General features: G+C 38.9%; 1 protein-coding gene across 3 annotated transcripts in view; it reads left to right on the plus strand.

The window, feature by feature from the left end:
* LOC127072517 (fat-like cadherin-related tumor suppressor homolog) overlaps positions 1 to 20,162 on the plus strand; it is a 291,697-nt gene that overhangs the window by 12,205 nt on the left and 259,330 nt on the right. The window contains exon 2 of one of the 3 annotated variants that reach the window (XM_051012955.1): positions 447 to 507. The exons of the other annotated variants lie outside the window; for them this stretch is intronic. The gene's annotated coding sequence lies outside the window, so the exon portion shown is untranslated. The remainder of the gene's footprint in view (positions 1 to 446; positions 508 to 20,162) is intronic. 3 annotated transcript variants of the gene reach the window in all.

Raw genomic sequence — 20,162 nt, forward strand, 5'->3', positions numbered from 1 at the left:
CCGATCCTTTTCCAAGAAGTAATTCTCGTACAACGATTCCATGTCGAATATTTATGGAAAATTTTGTTCTATTTCCTTTTTTTTTCTTTTTTGTTTTCTTTTTCTTTTTTTTTCCTTTTTTTTTGTTTTTCGAAAAACTTCGTACCGATTTATCGGGACGATAAATAATGGCCGTGAGTTAGATTTTAAGAATGGATTTAGGTTAGCAGTAATGGTGTCGTTTACCGTTCTCGAAATAGATAGGATTAAATAGGTGATAACCGAAAGGGTCTCTTTGTGGCGTCCCGAACAAACAAACGTAAATTTATTAACCCATTGGGGTTGGCCGACGAGCTGTGGTCGCGCGCGTCTTATATGCTTCAAGCGAGAAGTCTGGCACTGATCGTACGTTCTCTCGACCCTCCTCTCTTACCAGAAACGTTTACATACGCACTCTTATCTTTCAGTTACGATACCTTGCCAGTGGGCATTTCAAGCTCCTTCGTATCAACTTTTTCTTATCTGCATGTAAGTACGGTTGGCTTCTAAAATTACATTTTTTAATGTCGTATTCTTTCTTTCTTTCCTCCCTCTCTTGAAGTTTTATCATATGATTCATTAAAACTCATAGTTATTTTTAAACAAGTATTACCATAACGACTACGACTCCTCTCGCAATGACTTTTTTTATTCTTTTCTATTTACGAGCAACGTTCCGACATTTCTCATTCTCTTCGGTTTTAAAGAATCCAGCGTATGAAACTCACTTTATTTAGTCACGTTTCTTCAAAACAATGGTATCTAAGTTTGCTTTCGATTTTGAAAGTCGGTCGCCTTTTCGAAGCACTTTACGGTGGCAACAGTAAAACCTCAACGACGAGCACGTATGTACTTACGTAGTACTTACATAAGTACATATAAGCGAAACAATGCGTCGAAATGTTAAGAGAATTCGCTCGTCTCAACATCCACGTAGCGGAGTAAATTTCTTAGCTTTAAAACTTTGAACGGAGTCGCAATGTTCCATATCGTGTTTTTCCTTTAGAAAGCGAAGGAGGGATCGGGTGACCGTACTTAAGTTATTACGTTATTAGAGAATTGACGAGGAAAAAGGCTGCCCGGTAGAAAAAGAAACGATAGATCTCGAGAAGAAGGTTTTTACTCTACGATAAACTTGCTCGCTCGCTCTATGCTTTATCACGTATTATTTCAAAACTATATCTTGGAACGTTAACATGCACATATGTACGTCACCATCATCTTTCACTAAAGTCGTCTAAATAGAGTCTAACCGAGAGATTGTAAGTATTCTTAGAAATTGAATCGTCGATTTTATTCTTCCTTTACTTTTTTTTTTTTCTCGAAATAAGATTTTTTAGCCAACGAAGATAGTTACTTTCTAATATATAAGTTATAGTCGATGGGACAATTATCGTTGTTACAGATCTATATTTTCTTTGATAAGGGACGATCCGAACTGACTGATTTTTTCAGAGAAACGATTATATATATATATATATATATATATATATATATATATATATTTGTGTGTGTACTTACGATGTTCTGTATCTTTCTTTACGATTATACCGTATACAATATCGTCTTATCTTATATTGATACGTACTATCGATAAGTTTCTCTCGTATTCTCCTTCCTATCGGAAATCGAGAATTTTACAGACTATAGAAAGATAGGTAGGAAATATTGCCTCTTTTCCTTCTCCTTTCCCTTCTCATCATTTTCCACTTTTTTTCATGTCAATGCACGCAACGTTCGCACCTAACTTTACTTCGATGATATTGACGTTACTATGTCGATAGACGCTTCTTCGTTCTTCTTTATTCTTCGTCGTCGTCGTCGTCGTCGTCTTATTCTTCTCGTCGAAGGTATGCAACTGCAGGAAGATTGAATTGAGTATGTATGGGACTTGTAATGCAGCGCGTGTTGCTACGCGAGACTTCGTCCTTCCATCGTTTTCTTTTTTCCGATTCATGGCCTTTCCAATGAGCCTCTTATCCTTTCTTTCCTCTCTCTCTCTCTCTCTCTTTTCCTTTTTCCTTTCTTTCAATGTTCGCCAAAGAACCTTCATCAGACTACCTCTCGACCCTCATCGAGAGGAAAGACACCTTCGAATTCGTCCTTTCTTACAATTACTTGTTTGATCTTGGTAATCTTATCATTTGTATCGAAAGAGAACAAAGATAGTTTGCGTCTTTGCAAAGAATGAAAAAGTGTGAGCTCATTTTCAAGAAAGCTTTGTTAGAACTATCGATATCTTATTTCTCTGTTATTTTTTCTTTTTCTTCCTTATTTTTCGAATCATTATCGCTTCCGAAGCTGAAACAATTTCTTCGATCATCTTTACAAGGATCGTCGAGGTATTGAAACGTGCGCGCGAGTTCACGGGTAATTGGTTCGAAAGAAAAGGACCATTGATGGAGCGAGTATCGTGCCGATTATTCACGCTCGTGCTCGTCTATCAATACGTGTGATTAATGATAACGAACATCCTACAGTATAGCCAGCAACATCTCATACTCCTTCCTCTCTGTCTCTCTGTCTCTCTCTCTCTCTCTCTCTCACTCTCCCTCTCCCTCCCTCTCTCTCTCTCTATTTCTCTCTTTTCCCAATATCCTCATTAGCATAACTTTTTCTTTAGGAAAGATGAATAATAATTCTTGCGATTTCTTTTTCTTTCTCTTTTTTTTCTTTTTTCTTGGAGAATTAATGTATCGAGGGAAGACTTCTTTAAAAAGTGTATTTTATTCGCGATGAATTGTGCGTAGTTTCCTTTTCTTTTTTTCGTATATAAAACTAGACCTTCCATTCATTTTACTTAGTTGCATTAAAAAGGTCCTTTTGTTGCAAACAGTACAAGGTAACTTGTCTCGTAACGACAATGCGAGTAAAACGAGAAGGTCCTTTGAAGCGAACCGCACGAAATTCACCTACTCGCGCTTTTAAAGGTGAACTACCCAAAACACGTTTCTACACCCTTGCACTCTCCCTCTCCTTCTCTCTCTCTCTTTTTCTCTCTCCGTCTTCCATCTCTATCTCTTTCTCTATTTCTATGTATATTTCTCCTCTCTTATTCTACAAAATAAAGGTAACCTCGTGAAAGTTCGCGAAGGACCCGTGATGACAATGACGGGCGAGTTTGCCTCGTTAAAAAAGGCATTACTACCGAGGCGGAAGGTTTCTAAAGAACGCGGAGAACTCTGCGAGAGCAACCAAAGCCATGAGTCATGCGCGCTGCATTACACGGAGAGTCGAGAGAAAGAGTAAGAGAGAGAAGTGAAGAGAAGGAGAGACAAGGACGGGATCATTCGCCCAGCCTCTGCAACCGTTGCCATTGGGAGAGAGCAGTTTGGAGTTTCAGCATCTCTTTCCTTTCCTCTTTCTATCTTACACACACACTATTACTCTCTTGCTGTTCTATCCTTCTCTCTCTCTTTCTCTCATAACGTAAGTCGTACACGGCACATGCGAATATAAATGAGACTAACGAGCACTCCGTGATGTCGGTAATGATGCTGGATCGTAGCAGGACGGTCCAGCTCCTCGGATTCCAACATCGATGTCGTCACGACGACGACGACGACGACGACGACGACGAGGAAGAAGACTCGATACCACGTCTACAATCTTATCGTAGCAACGAATTCGTTTCCCATCGTTTTGTCATTTTATTCTCCATCCAACTTTGTTCGATCGTTTTTCTATCAAAACGCAGGAATAACTAGTATCGTGTTAGAAGCATATATTACTGATGAGAAGATTTATTGTTTAAATGCACGTGCGACAATCAGGTTGGTACTTTGAAGATCAAAACTAGGCGAATGTCACGTGCCTCGTCACTCGCACGGTTAATTGCGCCTTTGTGGATTTGAAGGGTTTAAACGGGTACCAAGGAAATTTGCATAATCTAGCAGCATGCTATTTTCCAAACATCTCTGTTATATACGTCAATTACGTGTCTGTGAAATTAACAGATATATGGACTCATTAAAACATATTATTCGTTAATATAGAACCAAGGAAAATACTAAAAAATTATCAAGTTTTTTGTTACTGTACTCGATTTATACGAGTAAAATCAATACGAACGAGATGTCAAGAGGGTAGAAGTACAACAAAGAGAGAGAGAGAGAGGAAGCGAGAAAGAAAAAAGTATAGACCCACTAACCGGCTTCCAACCCCTTTCCGAGTCACCCTCTTCCGTTCCAGGACACTCGCTCGTTTAATATCCGCAATAACGTAATAAACGATCCGATATCTGCGGTGTTAAATCAAAGAAGTATTTAAAAATGATATGCTATTTTTATTCGTTTTCTTGGAGCATATATACCAGCTTGCGAATGAAAAAATAAAGGAGTTCAGTGATCGTCCTAAAAGTTATTATTACTAACCGTGACACGTAGGTAGGCACGATTTTAGCATAAACAAACGATTGATCTTATGACCCTTACGTGGGAGTTCTCCGGTAGCAAGGTTTCGTAGCGGTGCCCTTTTCTTTTTCACGATGTAACCGGACTTTACGCGGGTCTCGTTTATTACAGCTCGTTCGAAGGGTCCTGCGGTTCCCCTTGAACGATGATTCACTCGATCGTACCAACGTACTTGGCACCGTCCACCAATGAAAAGAAGAGGGTTCCAACTAGCGTGTAGGCACTTCTCCCCCAAAGCACGCGTCGTTGATTCGAAATCGCCCTTGATATGCAACGAAACGGAATTATTACAAACGATGACCTTCCACGCGCCCACCCTCCGTATCTCTCCAACCCTCTTTTCATCTTCTCCCAGCAATCCCTTTCTCTCTTCCCCTCTCCCTTTCTCTTCCTCCTGTGGAACGATTTTACTGCAACAGGGGCGAAGGGAATCCTTTTACCAATTCAAAGAGACGAGCAGGTTGGATGGAAGGGTGTCTTGTTCTTTCGGATGCTTCGACAAAAGTACATATACCGATGGATCGAAATAACGATCTTATCGTTTTATAACCGCAACAATTACATTAACGCGTCTATCATCAAAAAAAAATCGAACGTAATAAAGATATATTGTTATAGTTTATTGCGTATTTTGGTAAACGTCGGTAAAACGGTTTCTGGTAGAAATTTATTTTCTGAAATAGGTCAGAAAAATGGTAAAGATTGAAAGGGGATGAAGAAAGAACAGAAGTTGCACGGAAGGTGTTTTCGAAGGCAACAATATCTTTCTAGAAAGTGGTAGTGTACGGTTTTCCGATTCTATACTTTACACTCAACGAACGTTTCTCGCATTTCCCTTGTAGTTGCTACCCTCCCCTCGACCAATTTCATCTTCTCGTTCTCTCCCCAAAGGCATTCAACTTTGTTCCGCGATACGACAAAAGCGTTTTGTTAGGCCAGCCCGTCGTGCAGCTAGTAATACCCTCCGCATCGTAAGTTTATTATAATGTTTCGTACGAGTCAGACTCTCTCTCTCTCTCTCTCTCTCTCTCTCTCTCTCTCTCTCTCTCTCTCTCTCCACATCTTTTTCTCCTACAGGCAACAGATGTATTTTATGTCCCATGTCACCGAGCAAAAAGAAAAGATGCGGGAGTGGTCGGCCAAGAGAATGAAATTTTTCTAACATAAAATTCGACCTCGCTTCGGATAACAGAATGAAGTGAAAATTGTGTAACAACAAAGAAGAAGGTGATTCGAGAAAAATGACTTGGAAAATTCGATGAAACTCATTTATTCGATTTACACCGCCAACTTTCTAGCGATTCTGTACAGGGGCTAGTGCACGTAAATAGGAAAATTGCTTTTCAGAGGGAAATTTTAATGTTCGGAAAAAAGTTGTAATAGCAAGGGAAAAAAATTATATCCCGAGGTTATATATTTTCGAAAACTTTTCTCGTTCATTTTTGAATAATAAAAATGTTTAAGTTATTCCCATTGAACTGCCGTAACCTCTACATTTCTGGGACAGCGATCGGGTTCTATCCCACAATTTCCAAAACATCGTGTGATATCTTTGAAGAGCAAACCTCTGATCCGATCGCTCTAGACTCCAGGAATACTAGGATCGTGCCCGCAGAGAAATAGATTCTCGATAACTAGTCGATGCCCCTCGAAAGATGTTGCATCCTCCTGAGCATCGAGAAACGATGCTCGAGGATACGGAACCGAGCGATACGTGAACGCCATATCATTTCCCGAATGATGCTCTTTCGAGAGACGTGATTTGGTTCCTTCATTTCCGAGCGCCGTTTTCGTTATCGATGATTACCAAGCACATAGCTAATATATTCTACCAGACCGATCGTTGTATTTTATAGAAAACGAACATTATGGAGATGCTTGAATAATAGTTATGGTGCATCGTTTCAATGAAGATTTGTCCTTTGGGAAATGAAACGCATAATTTCATTGAGCGTTATACTGCAAACACAGAGAGACGGAGAATGATAACACTGTTTATTTTCATTTCGTTTGTTTAACCCATGCGTCCAATTAATTTAAGAGATTATCATTGTAATAGATAATGTGTTAGCGATTGAAAAACAAATTGTCGAGTATTATTCATTGATTCATTATAATAATGTTACGTAGAATAGTTGCACGTAAGCGTAATCTTATCTCGGCGCCAGGATTATGAAAGCAATGATAAAAGTCGCGAAGAAAAAGCCGACGTTCTTCAATTTAATCGTCAAATCGCAACGAGATTACGAGTTATCGTTGTAGTAGTTAGATGACTCATCATCGTTCGTTAGCAAACGTTTCCTCGAACAAGGCGAGCCCTCGTGAGAATATAATCGTTTTAGTCGGACGATTCGAGTATTCTTCTCTAGTTTTACTCTGCGTATCTCTCTAATGTGATTGATTATCATTGAAAATGCAATTACACTCGTCCTAGAACATATTATTTTCTGTGAAGTGAAACAAGCTCGTGGCGCCATTTCAACTTACCGTCCGGAAGAAGCTCGCGTAAGCTTCTTTCAAGGATATCCGACACGAGCCAGGAGGTGAATATCCTGCTAGAATTGGCCGGAAGCCAAAGAGGGAGAAAGGAAAACGAGATGCGTTCGGAAGGATAGATAAATTAATTGGCTTCTACACGTGCCAGAATTTCAACGTCGTCTTTGATACCACGAAGGTTCCTATTTTTTCGACGAATGATTTCCTCTTCCCTCTCACGTCCATTTTATTTGACACTCGAGTTGGAAGGAAGAAAGAAGGAAATCCTACCTCCCCCGCTCTCTCTCTCTCTCTCTCTCGTGATCTTGGGAAAGCGTCGAGTGAATCGGTCGATCGACTTTCACCAAAACTCTCCAAAAAGTATTTCTATCTTTACGTTCTATTTTAACCGATTCTATTTCTTTTCCGACGATTTCTTCGATATCTCATAGATAACGGCAAACGATAAGACATATGTATAGCCTATATCTTTCGTGGAGACTCGTTTTTCGGAATTCAGAGCGCCGTTCGTTGGTGCGATCGAGCGTGCGCTTATTTATTTATCGTCCCATTGTTCTCTCGTCCGGTGTGCTCTCTTTCTCTCTACGTCTTTTCCTCGGGCCATGGCGCTATTACCTTCCAGGTCCCAGCATGGCTCATTAAACAAGCGTAAGAAGCATTTCCACTTGTCCATTAACTTATCTCTCCTCGTATCGTGCAACGCGCGCTTTTATCTACCGGCGTCATCTCGACCTGCGCTCCTTCTCCATATCTTTCTCTTTCTTTCTTCTTTCCTCCCTACCTCCCTACCTCCCTCTCTCCCACCCTCTCTCCCACCCTTCATTTCATTCCTCCCTTCTTACCCCCTTCCACTCTCTCTCCATACTCGATATATGTATGAACGAGCATCGACGAGAATAGAAATTACATCGATAACAAAGCCTCCACCGATAATCCTCGTTTAATCTTTCGAGTTATTAATAAATCGTCCATACTGTAATTCACTTCGATAGAAAATTCGTTTATCTAAACAGTTTGGAACGTAGATTTAACTGCTCCTTTCGTATCTGCTTCAAATTCTAATTCGAAGTCATTTAGCGTTATCTCGTACAGAGCTAAAATAGTTTGGTATTTTTTCTTTTTTTCCTTTTTTACCGTTATGTCGTATAGGATGTAAAGTAGGTTGATATAATTTGTGAATAAATATTTTAATTATTTCCAACACAAGAGAAATTTTATTAGTGGAATGTGAGGTTTGGTTCTCGTTATATTTATAGTTTATCAAGGAAATCGATAACGTAAAGGATTATGTAATTTTTTTCTTTGTTAAGATTCTTGTGAAAATATTTTTATTCGGCGATAGCGATCCGATGAAAATTTGTATATCTCCTTCAGAAAACAGCTGGCATACATCGGTTTGAATCGTAACGGCATGTAGCAAAGAATGACATTCTTTGTAACCGGATATAGCACCTGCTTCTATGATTTTTCTAAATTCTTTTCAAGTCTACGAGAGCTCAAAGCTCGTCGATCTTCTGACGAGTTCTTTTTCGTTCTCGAAACGCTTTGCCAAGAATTTATATGGGTCATCGTTCCTTCCTTGCGTTCATTAAGACTGCTTAATGAATCTTCTAGCTGAAATCCTCATCAGAAACTGTTTATTTTTATCTTCTTGCATTATTTCGATATCACGTAACACATATTATATATAAAGTAATTTATATATATATATATATATATATATATATATATATATATAATCTATACAAATTTGTATATACGTGTCATAATAATCATTCTTATGCGAAAAAACAATCAAACGGAAAAGTGGAACGAATGGAACGATTCCAAATACATATTTCACAGAGAACGAGATGTCTAGTTTTCGTTTCAAGAATTTTCTCATATTTTTTCTTTCTTCTCTTTTTTTTTTTTCGTCGTGTTCGATCCTCGAGGGTGACGCATGACGTTCCGATGATATGCGTGGGTTGCCGAGTCGAATGCATAGATTTCAATCTCGCTTTGTTTCTCGCCGGCAAGGTCAGTATTCGAAGGTACAAGAATCGACTCGTTCGTGGCTCCTACTTTTATTTTTAGGTCGGACGTGCCGTCTCTTCCAGACCCCATCATGGCTGTTACGAGAAAAGCTAGCTCTCCTCTCGGTCTCTCCTGATTCTATTTTATTCGTCTCCTCGAGAACTCATAAAGTTTATGCCTTTTTATCCGTGAAAATTAGTCTACCTTTTATATCCTTATTTCGTAGTTTTTATCAAATTCGAATCGATTTAGGGATCACTTTACGTCATTTATGGACGGTGACAGTTCATAAAAATCCGTAAAAATTCAGCAATGGAAGAAAATATAGATAGGGAGGAGTGTCGTGTTATTCTTTTCTTCTTGCTCTTTTCTTTTCATCCTCAAGTCAATCCATATTCACCGCGTAAATTTTCTTTCATCGATTTTATATGGCGGTTTGAACGACGGCTTACCATGCTTCCAGAGTTGCATTATTCCGGATTTATTTCTCTCTCTCTCTCTCTCTCTCTCTCTCTCTCTATATATATATATATATATATATATATATAGCGTTATTTCCTCAAGTTTCTCAAATACTTGGAAACCATCCCAACCACTCTTCTTATTCAAACACGTTCTTGTGTTACTCTGATGCTCGTACGAAGCTTATTTGTAAAAATTTCAATGCTTCTCGAGACAATGTAATATTTTTTCTCTACTTTAAAATTCTTCTTTACATGGTTTCCATTGAATTTAATCGAGAGGGAGAGAAATTTTCAATGACGTTATAATTGTTTCACATTGAAACCTTTCGTCGAATGTTACCATACAAACCACCGAAGATTCATAATTTGTAATTAATTTCTAATTGCAAGGGGATGCTCGTACGTGTAATTCGAGGAACCATTGTAACGGAAAGAATATGTTCGATAACAGGCATGTCCGTTGCTTTATCGCTCCCAAAAGAGCACCTTTTGTTTTATCGGTCAGTTCATACATATACGCAATCTCTATGAAAAGTATTTTGGAATTCAACGTTAAAATGTGTTGTGTTATTTACCCAGCATGTAATAAACAAGAGAGAGAGAGAGAGATAGATAGAAAGAGAGAGAGAGAGAGAGAGATATTCGAGTTACACCAATCACAATTTCGTCTAAACGAGGGATTATGCGGGTCTACCAATTTTCCCCACAATTTTATCGCTACCCGTTATTCTGGCCGCTTATTAACAACTTTCGGTATATCTGGTATAAACTTTTTTGACACAAAGTATAAAGCTCGTATTTTTCTCTCGGAAAGTAAGTATAACTTGAATGTTCTATATTCTATTATATCCGAGTGAACTTACCATCTAATACAGGTATATATATATATATATATTTCGAAAATAAATGTAGACTCATATTCGACTTTTTACGATGTTGCTTTTTCGGAAATAGACGTGGATGTTAGGATCTAAAGTAGTGTTGTGCGATAAAGATACAATCTTGTTAGAGTACATGGAGGATAGACTGTAATAAGGATAAGGATTAAACAACATGTGTAGGCAACCATCAATGAAAGTCGAACATCGCACTTAAAAACATAATTTGATTTCTGCTGGATTTTATTAATAAGACAATCGACGCGAAGTCGGTATATACAGGAAACTTTCACAGCTGATTGTCTTCTTTATTACAATGCATCAAGTCGTTTATTTTAAGCACAGAGCGATAAGTTTACAAACAAATAAATTTCATCGGATTTCTCGACGTTCAAGTTAAAAATATTTAGCTGTGTTATTTGATGACGTTTTAGTACTTACTATGTCTAGGTATTAGAAATGGGAGAGATTCCTTGCTTCGATAGAATCATGTAATCGATTCGCATCGAACTTGTTCAGAGGAAAATTCAATGGGCAATGTTGCGGCTTATTTACAAGGAACGTTACACGCGAACGTATCGGTTTAATATTAACGGAAAACCACAACACGTATATGCAGCTCGATCTCATGCTAATTCTATCTTCATCCCACTTTGTTACTTATCTCGCCTAAACGCTTAATTTTTATACACGTTACTACGCAACAATAGAACGAAGGAATAGGATTTTAAAGATAACGCAATGCAACAAGAGAATTAAAAACATTTCTTCGAGGAGAAATTTGTTTAAATTTACTTTCTTCTGGTTAGTCATTTCATTGAATGGCAAAGAACTACACGGAAATCTCGAGGATATTTACTTAAAACTTAGTCCGAGAATGTTAATATAGTCAGAGAGAAGGAGAAAGAGAGAGAAGATCCGTTCTAGCTAGATCGTCACTTTGATTAATTCTCATTGAGTAAATCTCTTCGTACAGAACGGACGCATCCCTTTCCTTCTCTAGCTAACTCGCTCTCTCGGCGTTTAATGACAATGTTCATGTACCCTAGCGACCCACGGGATGTAGGTACGTTCTGAAAGCCGCCGTTGATTCCCTTCGTGAACTCTCTCGGTAAATATGATTCCACAGAGCGAAGCCGGCAAACCGACACTTCATCAAGAAATTACGCGTGGTCAGTTTAGACAATGGCTTCGAGTTGCTAATCAACTTAGAGATACGTTGGAAGAAAAGGGACCAGCTCCTCCATGCCTCTGAACTACCATCCGACCGACAATGAATTCCGAGAATTTTCAATATACACTTACGAATTTCCTACATAGATCTCCTACTTAACTCATTTTTAATAAATTAATGTGCTCATCCGATGAAAACTTTCTAACGAGATATTCTTATTTTTTTCTTTTTTTTTTTTTACAAAACAAACTTAGAAAAATATGATTAAAAATTGGTAAATAAGTCATACTTTTTGTATCTAATTTTACTCCTGAACAAATTTTTTAAAAATCTTAAATGATATTAACAAATGTCAAATATATATCAGTAACCTCTATGGTAGTTAATATTTTTAAAAGAACGTGTGTGTGTGTGTGTATATATATATATATATATATATATATATATATATATATATATATTCGAAGTTAAACGATCGTGCGTGAGAAGGCTTATTCCGTATGGATAAGCGCTTCTCGTAAAAGAATGTAACGTTGCGATCGTTAGAGAATGACATCGGAGGAAAGAATGAGAAAGGGGTGGAGTTTGGTAGTAACGAGACAGCTCGTGTGATGGTTGAAGTGGCTCGTATATTCGCCCGAGGAAGTTAGTTTGCTGCATGGTCGAAAAAGGTCCTCGAGGTACGCCGGAGAAGAGTTGTTAGCTAGCCAGACGCCGATTTAATGTCTGGTTGAACTACTGCGAGCTCATTAAGTCTCACTGTACGTATTCTCCAGCTTGAAGATAAGAGAACGAACGGACGAGAGAGAGAGAGAGAGAGAGAGAGAGAAAGAAAAAGAGAGAGAGAGAAGAGGTTCCTTGCGAAAGCTTCACGTCTACGTACTCTCGTTTCTTGAGAGAGCGGAAAACAGAGATAGCAATAGAATGACGTTGTTTTCTACGATTTTCTCTTCTCTCCTCTTTCATCTCATCCATTCTTCATCCTCCTCCTCCTCCTCCTTTTCTTCTTTTTCAACGACGGAAAACACTCGATCCCGTCAGACAAGATTCATTTCACCTTTTTCCTGTTCCCCCTTAATAGCATCTTGTCTCTATCGAGTAAATAAAAATCTCATTTATCTCGAACGTAAAGCTCGACATGATCGATCAACATGGTCGTGTCAACGGTCGACTCTGTACCTATCTTTGACTGAGAAGTGTTAAAAAAAATTTTTTCATGATCGTTTCCACGTAGAGAAATAAAAGAAGTGTAACGATCGCGACGAGGAATAAGAACCGTACGAGAGAGAGAGAGAGAGAGAGAGAGAGAGAGAGAGAGAGAGAGAGAGAGAGAGAGAGAGAGATCATAAAAAAATATTAATTCTTTATTTTCTTTATTCGACGGTTTTCGCTTTCACTCGTCTTTCATCGTAGCCGCGCACGAGCTGGTAGTTATTAGCCACCGTCACGAAGTCGACGTCACGGATAGTAATGACGAATGAAGCGTATTACGCGGTCGGTAGCGAAATTTGCATTGCAAAGGGGAGCCGAGAGACTTCGTATACGGACGGACGTTCGTAGACGTAGAAGAGACAGACGTGCAGTCACTGCGCGCGCACGAGCACGTACAGGTAGGGTTCACTAGAGAGAAGAACGTCGTGCCTGAAGCCAATGTAGAAGTCTTTGCTGTTTCTATTTTAGCGAGATATTCCTCACCGTTTCTGTCGGTAAATAATTGCAGAGCACCGGACGGACATACAATAGGAACGTAACAGCTGCCTCTTCCTCTTCCATCTCCTTTTTTTTCCTCTTCCTCGTCCTCCTCTTTTCATTCTCCTCCCTTCTACTCTTGCTTTCTTTTTCTCGTGGTCTCCGACCAGACAGCTCCTGTTCCTCTTTCCACAGTTATACGTAATTCAAGCGTTAATGCCTTTTAATGGTATGAATGTAAATCCTGCAAAGCGAATACATGTTACACCACAAGCAAACGGTAACAAGCTGAGTTTTCGTCGTTAACGAAATCTTCGGATACGCTATTCGGCGATACGTCGGCTTCATTGTCCCTCCTGATCCTTTCGGAAACTCGAGAAGTCTCCAAGAGGGAGACTTTCACCCTCTTACTTTCTCTTACGAGAAATTCTGTGCGTTAGGTGGAAAAGAATTCGTGGAACGCGTCATCTTATATATGTATTCCTTTCGTGTGTGTATATATATATATATTATAAGTACGTTAGTAGAGAAAGGAAAAGGGAGAAAGGACACCCTTCCCTCCATTCTTTTTCTATTCGAGCTATCAAAGTCAACGATCGTGGAGTAGAGCTTTGTCGACGATGTTCCGCTAAATATCAAATTTCTTAGCGTCTAAAAAGGAATCGCTCCCTCCGATATTCTGTCAGCACAATGTTCACAACGGTGAATCTCTTCTTCCAATATCTCGATCCTTCGTGAAGATACGTAATTTCTATCTGGTAGATCTTTAATTAGTTTACCGACGATGTATCTTTACCAACTTGCTGAGTCGTTCGATCGGACGTTTTGATTTAATTTCTAAAACTATTCTCGACGTACGAAGAAGATTTTGGAAATATCTTTTGTCGTTCTTTAAAATACAAACAAGAGTTAACGACTTATATCTGTCTGAAATACGATGAACCGTGTGATTTGCTTTCATAGGATAATCGAGATTATCGTGCGTACAAGACCCAAGAGAAATGGTCAAGTTCGATAGAGTATTGTCGAAGTAAGGGAGTTAATTAGCGCGGTCGTGTCGATTATATCCATGGATTGTCTAGTATCGAATAGTAGAGGAGGATATTGCCGAGCAATACTGCGCGCATGCCGTAACACCGCAGTCGTGAATACCCTGATTTCTGTAGATTAATTGGCGAACACCGTGGTCTAATTACATTGTCGAACTCCACGTATTTTGGTCGTCGAGGTTGTAAGTCTCTATTAATAGTAAGAAAACGGTGCTCTTGAAAATAGACGACGGATTCATCGCTGACGGTAATAACTCGCGTGCATTCGTCGAAACGGTAAAATCAAGGTCGTGAGAAGGATTTATGAGGTGAGTGAAACATAGGAGTTCATTTACAGCCGGCTGAGTCATTAAGGATCTAACTACTTCATGTTCTTTACTTCTTAATGTTTATAAGTTAAAGTTGTGGCGCTCGTACAAAAACTTTCTCTTACTATTTTATATAAGAATTTACTTTTTCTTTCTTTCTTTCTTTTTTTTTTTTACAACTTTAATGGAAAGCTAACTCGAGTTACAAATTAAATGTTAATTTTGTTTTTTCTCTTTCCTTTTTTCTTTTCCTTTTAATTTCTGAGAGTTGCAAGTGCATTTGAAAGCATCGTTAACGTTTAGTTTGGATGTTTTATGTCGAATTGTTTAAATATCAAAGGTAAACGCGGATGTGAAGCGAAAAAAAGAAAAACGAGAGAGAAAGAGAAGAAGGAAGTTCTATGATACGTTAAGAACACGTTACACGCGGTGACCACCAGCTAAAACTCCGTGTACATACTTGAATTCAGCTAGTCGTTTTCCCGTTTCTCTGCAGAAGCTCGTTTCCGGCAAACGAAACCACAATGCCAGAATCGCGGAATGTCCGGTCATCCATTTTGGTCGTCCCGTAAACCATAGCATATGGTTACCGTACCTTGTTAACGTACACGTTCTATTCTTGTTTGTATATTTAACGGGGACGATGATAACGTCTTGTAATTGTGGTGACGACTGCGTAATATGAGATTTTTCGCGACAGTAGCTGTAAACTGTCAAGATAACACGAGTCTTATGTAAGTAATCGAGCATCGACTATGTTTTTCTCGAGAGTTTCATCTTCCTTTTCTGCAATTACTTTGTGCTATCCTTAATGATATTCTTATTTCTCAACTCTAAATTAGAAGTTGTTATTTTTCACTGAGGAAACATTTTGTAACAACGAACATAGAAACTTCTTCGTCTTCCTTTTCATATTTAATTTACATTAAAAAATTAGAGTGATATAATATTTATTTTTCAATTATAGTCCGCTAATAGTTAATCGAATATGAAAATTGTCATTAAATTCTCGTTGTGAATATTTCGATGCTTCATACGAGCTAACAATAAGCTGAGCATTAAGTATTATACTTGATTCTAATTCATGCGCTTCCATTGATGCCTAATTTCGAATGCGATTACTTAAACAGATTCTATTTCGAAATATCCGGCTGAATGGAAACTATCAAATTTGTTCTGAACCCTGTTCGTTAATTAAATGGAACGTCCAAAGGATGAGTGAATTCGACCAGGTGCACTCTGACGAGACGACAATGATAATGCCAATGTGATGAGCAATTCGTCGAAGCGTTCGGGAAATCGCCATTTGCGGTTCGTATACGTTTTCATGAGACATTCGTGAGATACTATTTTGTTCGTTATATGAAATGTAATCATTTTTGAAAAAGATGATACGGATGAATAATTATTATATATCATACACTCGATACTATTCTTCTTATCGTACGAGGATGTTTTTATAAAAAGATACTTAGGAGATTATTAAAAGATACTTATTTCTTATTCGTGTTGGAAGAAACGACATAGAATCTTTCAAAAGAAAAGCAGAGAACTTCGACCTTTAGAGTTTCGCAAACAGTGATGTCGTTGGTTCAAGATAAAAAAAGATAAATCGAGGATGTGCAAAAGAAAATGAGGGAAATGCACTGGTCACGTTGCACCCTGTGCTCGCTCCAGGGGTACGAGGCCTCCTAGCAATGAGAAGAGACTCTCTGAGCTAAGGATCTTCTCTATGACCCTTCGCAAAAGGAAAGGTCAGAGAACCCCTGGAGATAGGTTCGAGCTAGTCGACGAGCTTCTACGACGTATCGCAGTCTTCTTTTTATACCACGAGTCGACATAGCCTGCACACGGAGACTTCGACTTGTACGAAGGACTAGCGAAGGGTTGCCTGTGGAGAAGAAGGACACCGGAATCATACTGACATCACATACGTAATACGCGCGGGTCACCGCGTGTTTTACCATCCCCTTTATCCTACTCTAACCTAAGCATTAAGAGAACTTGAATGGTAGCGAGCAAGTAACCCTACCCGCCTAAACCTGCTTCGCATAAACCACAGGAGATCCACTTTATTAGAGCCATAGGTAGATACGATTTGGTATAATGCCTGGCATACGTGCAACCTCGGGTTCTGTGTGCTGCCTCTCTCTCTCTCTCCCCCTCTCTCTCTCTATTTATCTATCTATCTATCTTTATCTCTCTGAACTAGAGAGAATCGTATGCAAGACACGTAATACCGATTTACGTATGTTTTAAGACTGGTTCGCATAATGCAACCGATCTAGCGTAGGTATAGAATACTCTTATATATGTTCAAAGGCCTCCGTGATCGAGCACCGAACTTAATTATGAATCAAAGGTCTTAGCGCCTTTTACTTTATACGTTTTGCTAGTATTTCGTAAAGAGGAAAGTTGCATTCAACCGATGGCACGGAATTCACAAATGTCATTTGCCTGGATTGTTTTCAAAACTTTCGCTTTTTCCAACGTGGTAATCGTCTCTTAAGGAAAAAAAAGAAAGATGTGCGTTTTGGTATAAATCACAAATAAAATTCTAATACGGACGAAAAGAAACGAATCGGATACAAAGCGTCTACCGGACAAACCCTCTTCTAAAATGTATAATTCATTGTCAGAGCAATGCGGAGCAACTTCCCAAGTTTGGAATTACATGTTAAATCGGATCGCTTCATCACGGTCTCCTACTCTGGCTATAGCGATCTATATCTATATCTCGCGAGCGTATTGCACACCATCAATTTCTACCGTTTCTGCCCACTATATCGAACGTATTTCCAATGTACTTGGACGGAATGTGCCTCTATGGAACGGAGAAAGCGAAAGAGGATGGATGAATGGAAGGAGAGACATTCGGTTGCGTTAAAACAGATCACTTTTGCTTTTCATTATTACATAACGTCTATCTAACCTCATTATTTATTCCTAATTATTCCAACGCCGAGACGGCGAGACAATCAATCCTTCTAATAGGAAATAACATAGATTTTATCGGACAAAACAATTTTTCCAAATTTGTCAATAATAATATATCTTCGATATTGATAGTTTTGATTTAATATATATGGTCGAAAATACACATATACAGGTGATATCCGATGATTCAGTAAAAGGAAGGAACTTGGCTCGTATCGGACGACATTTATCCAGGTCAAAATGTGGATTTGCATCGACTAAAGCCAGAGCATGGCACTATGACCGCGATCGTGCACGATGAATGCCTCGCCTCATCCTCTCTTTCTCTTCCTCTTCTTCCCTCGTATCGATCCATCGAGGTGTCGGCAAAATACACCAACATCGATCTTTCTCCTCCCCAAAAGGGTAAAGACGAACGATCCCTGTTTATGCTTTGCATTTGGGACGTTCCTAGTGATAAAGGGGAACGTGCTCGATGTTTGCGAAAGTTTACTACCGGGCATACGTTTTACATTCGCCCACATGTACGGAGATCTCGAATTGGAATGGCGAGGAAACGATTTGCAAATAGAAAATATGGAAATTTCGAAGATTGTTGTCATCAGTTATGTAAAATGTGTTATATATATATATATTTTATATATATATATATATATATATATATATATATATATATACGTAAGAGAGAAATATTTAAATTATAGAAATAATTTTTCAATAAAATTAGCTTTACACAGAAGATAATAATAAATTCGTTCAATATCGAATGTAACACTCTTCGCGTTAGTACTAAACTAGAAAATTATGCAATAGCCAGGAAGACGTAGGAATCGTGTACCTCACGGAGATTTTCCTTCTCCATTACGTAATTCTCTTCACCGGTGAATTTATCATCTCGACGTGTTCTCTACGACTACGGATTTGAATCGCCAGTCGGATAATCGGTCTTACTTTCGGAATTTCACGCGGATAAAGGTCGAGAGCCGAGTTTGCGTCGTGGAAATCGTAAGAGTAACTTTCGTAACTGTTTTTCAACGACGACTGTTCGCGCGAACCTTTGCTTTTGCTCCGCCTTCTCGGTTAAAGATACAACGTTCATAGCAATTAAAATCTTTTAATGGAGTATTAGCATGACGGGAGATACGAATCATTGAAAAATAATCGAACCGATGAAGACTTACAGATATATGTATACGAACGTTCGTACCACGGTCGTAGATTCTTGAAGAAGCTATTAAGAAGACAAAAGGTCTGTAAAAATAAATCGTTAAACGTCAAAGTAAAAAAAAAGGAAAGAGGGAGAGAGAGAGAGAGAGAGAGGGAAGAAAAAAAAATAGAGCGAGCAAATGCCACCTCAAGTGGAAGAAAGCATCGACCCTTTTTTATGAGACATAGATTTAGTTCTTGGCTCTCGTCGATGAACCTGATAGCCGTCGTTGCTCGCTCGCATTTCGACACGCACGCGACGCACACTCTCTAGACGTAGTTGGTCCCAAGTGGTTGGGCTTCGATCGAAAACCATTTGAGCGGTCGATCGAAGCTCGCTCGAGCAAACACGAAAAGTAACTTGATCTCTTCGAGATGGTATTACCAAATGCATCGATTTAACTTTCAGCTAGCCCTTCAATAAAGCCTTTTCTCTATTTCTAAGACCTTAAGACGAATTGGTATGGATTCGAAAAGTTTCGAAACGTCTTTTATTTCATTTCTTTTTCCATTCTCATTCATTCTTCCTTTTTTACCGATCACTTCTTCGTGGTATTCGCATGGACATATACGTGACTCGCGTGCCTGCACGAAGTAACGACATACCGACTTTCCACGTTATCGTCCAACAAACACGGAGAGGAAGCTTTCGATGTTCGTGCTACCGTTTCTCCATTCGAGAATTTTAAAGCAGAGTCGATTCAGTTATGGTGAAAGAGAAAGAGAGAGAGAGAGAGAGACGAAAATACCTATCGTTGCTCTTTCTGGCTTTACAACACGGAGACGGAAGATTTTTAAGAAAATATCTATTTCTTCCAAAAGACCTTTATACCTTCGTTTTCAATAATTATATTATATATAAATTCAATATATCAAAGAAATATTTACATTCGCTCGATCTTAATTTAAACGATATTCCGATTGATTGAGAAAGATCGAGAACTAAAGTTTAAATCACCGATCGTAATAATACCAATGAAGGCTAGGCTTCCTCCATTTCATGACGATGGAATGGATTTTTTCGAGGCGCTGAAGCGCGACGCTGCTGCGACAAGATTTACGCGATATATCCGTTCACGGTAGGTGAGTCGTGGTTGTTTTATTCGACGAGACCGAGGTAAAGAGAGCGAGAGCGAGACCAAAAGAGAAAGAGAGAGAGAGAGAGAGAAAGAAACGGTATAATGCGCACAAGCGCGTATTCTCCCCGCGCTTATAAGTGCATGAACAAAGGAGCTTTATAAACGCATGCAAGTACATACGAACAGAGGCCCGGTGCAGACTGACTCCGTTTGCTTTCCTCTGTGCGTTCTGTGGCTTGCTAGGAACGATATCCTACGTTCTATTCTCACACACATTCTTACATTACGTGTCTCTCTGCGTATACCTTTGTATACATATGTGTGTGTGTGTGTGTTTAGTATTAACGTCGACAGTAATACCAACGATATCGTGCGGTACGTTGTGCGTTTACTATCACGAGAAAGGGTAGAAGAAGAAAGAAAGAGAGAGGGTTAA

The sequence above is a fragment of the Vespula vulgaris genome, chromosome 2 (assembly GCF_905475345.1).
Source record: "Vespula vulgaris chromosome 2, iyVesVulg1.1, whole genome shotgun sequence".
Taxonomy (NCBI): Eukaryota; Metazoa; Arthropoda; class Insecta; order Hymenoptera; family Vespidae; genus Vespula; species Vespula vulgaris.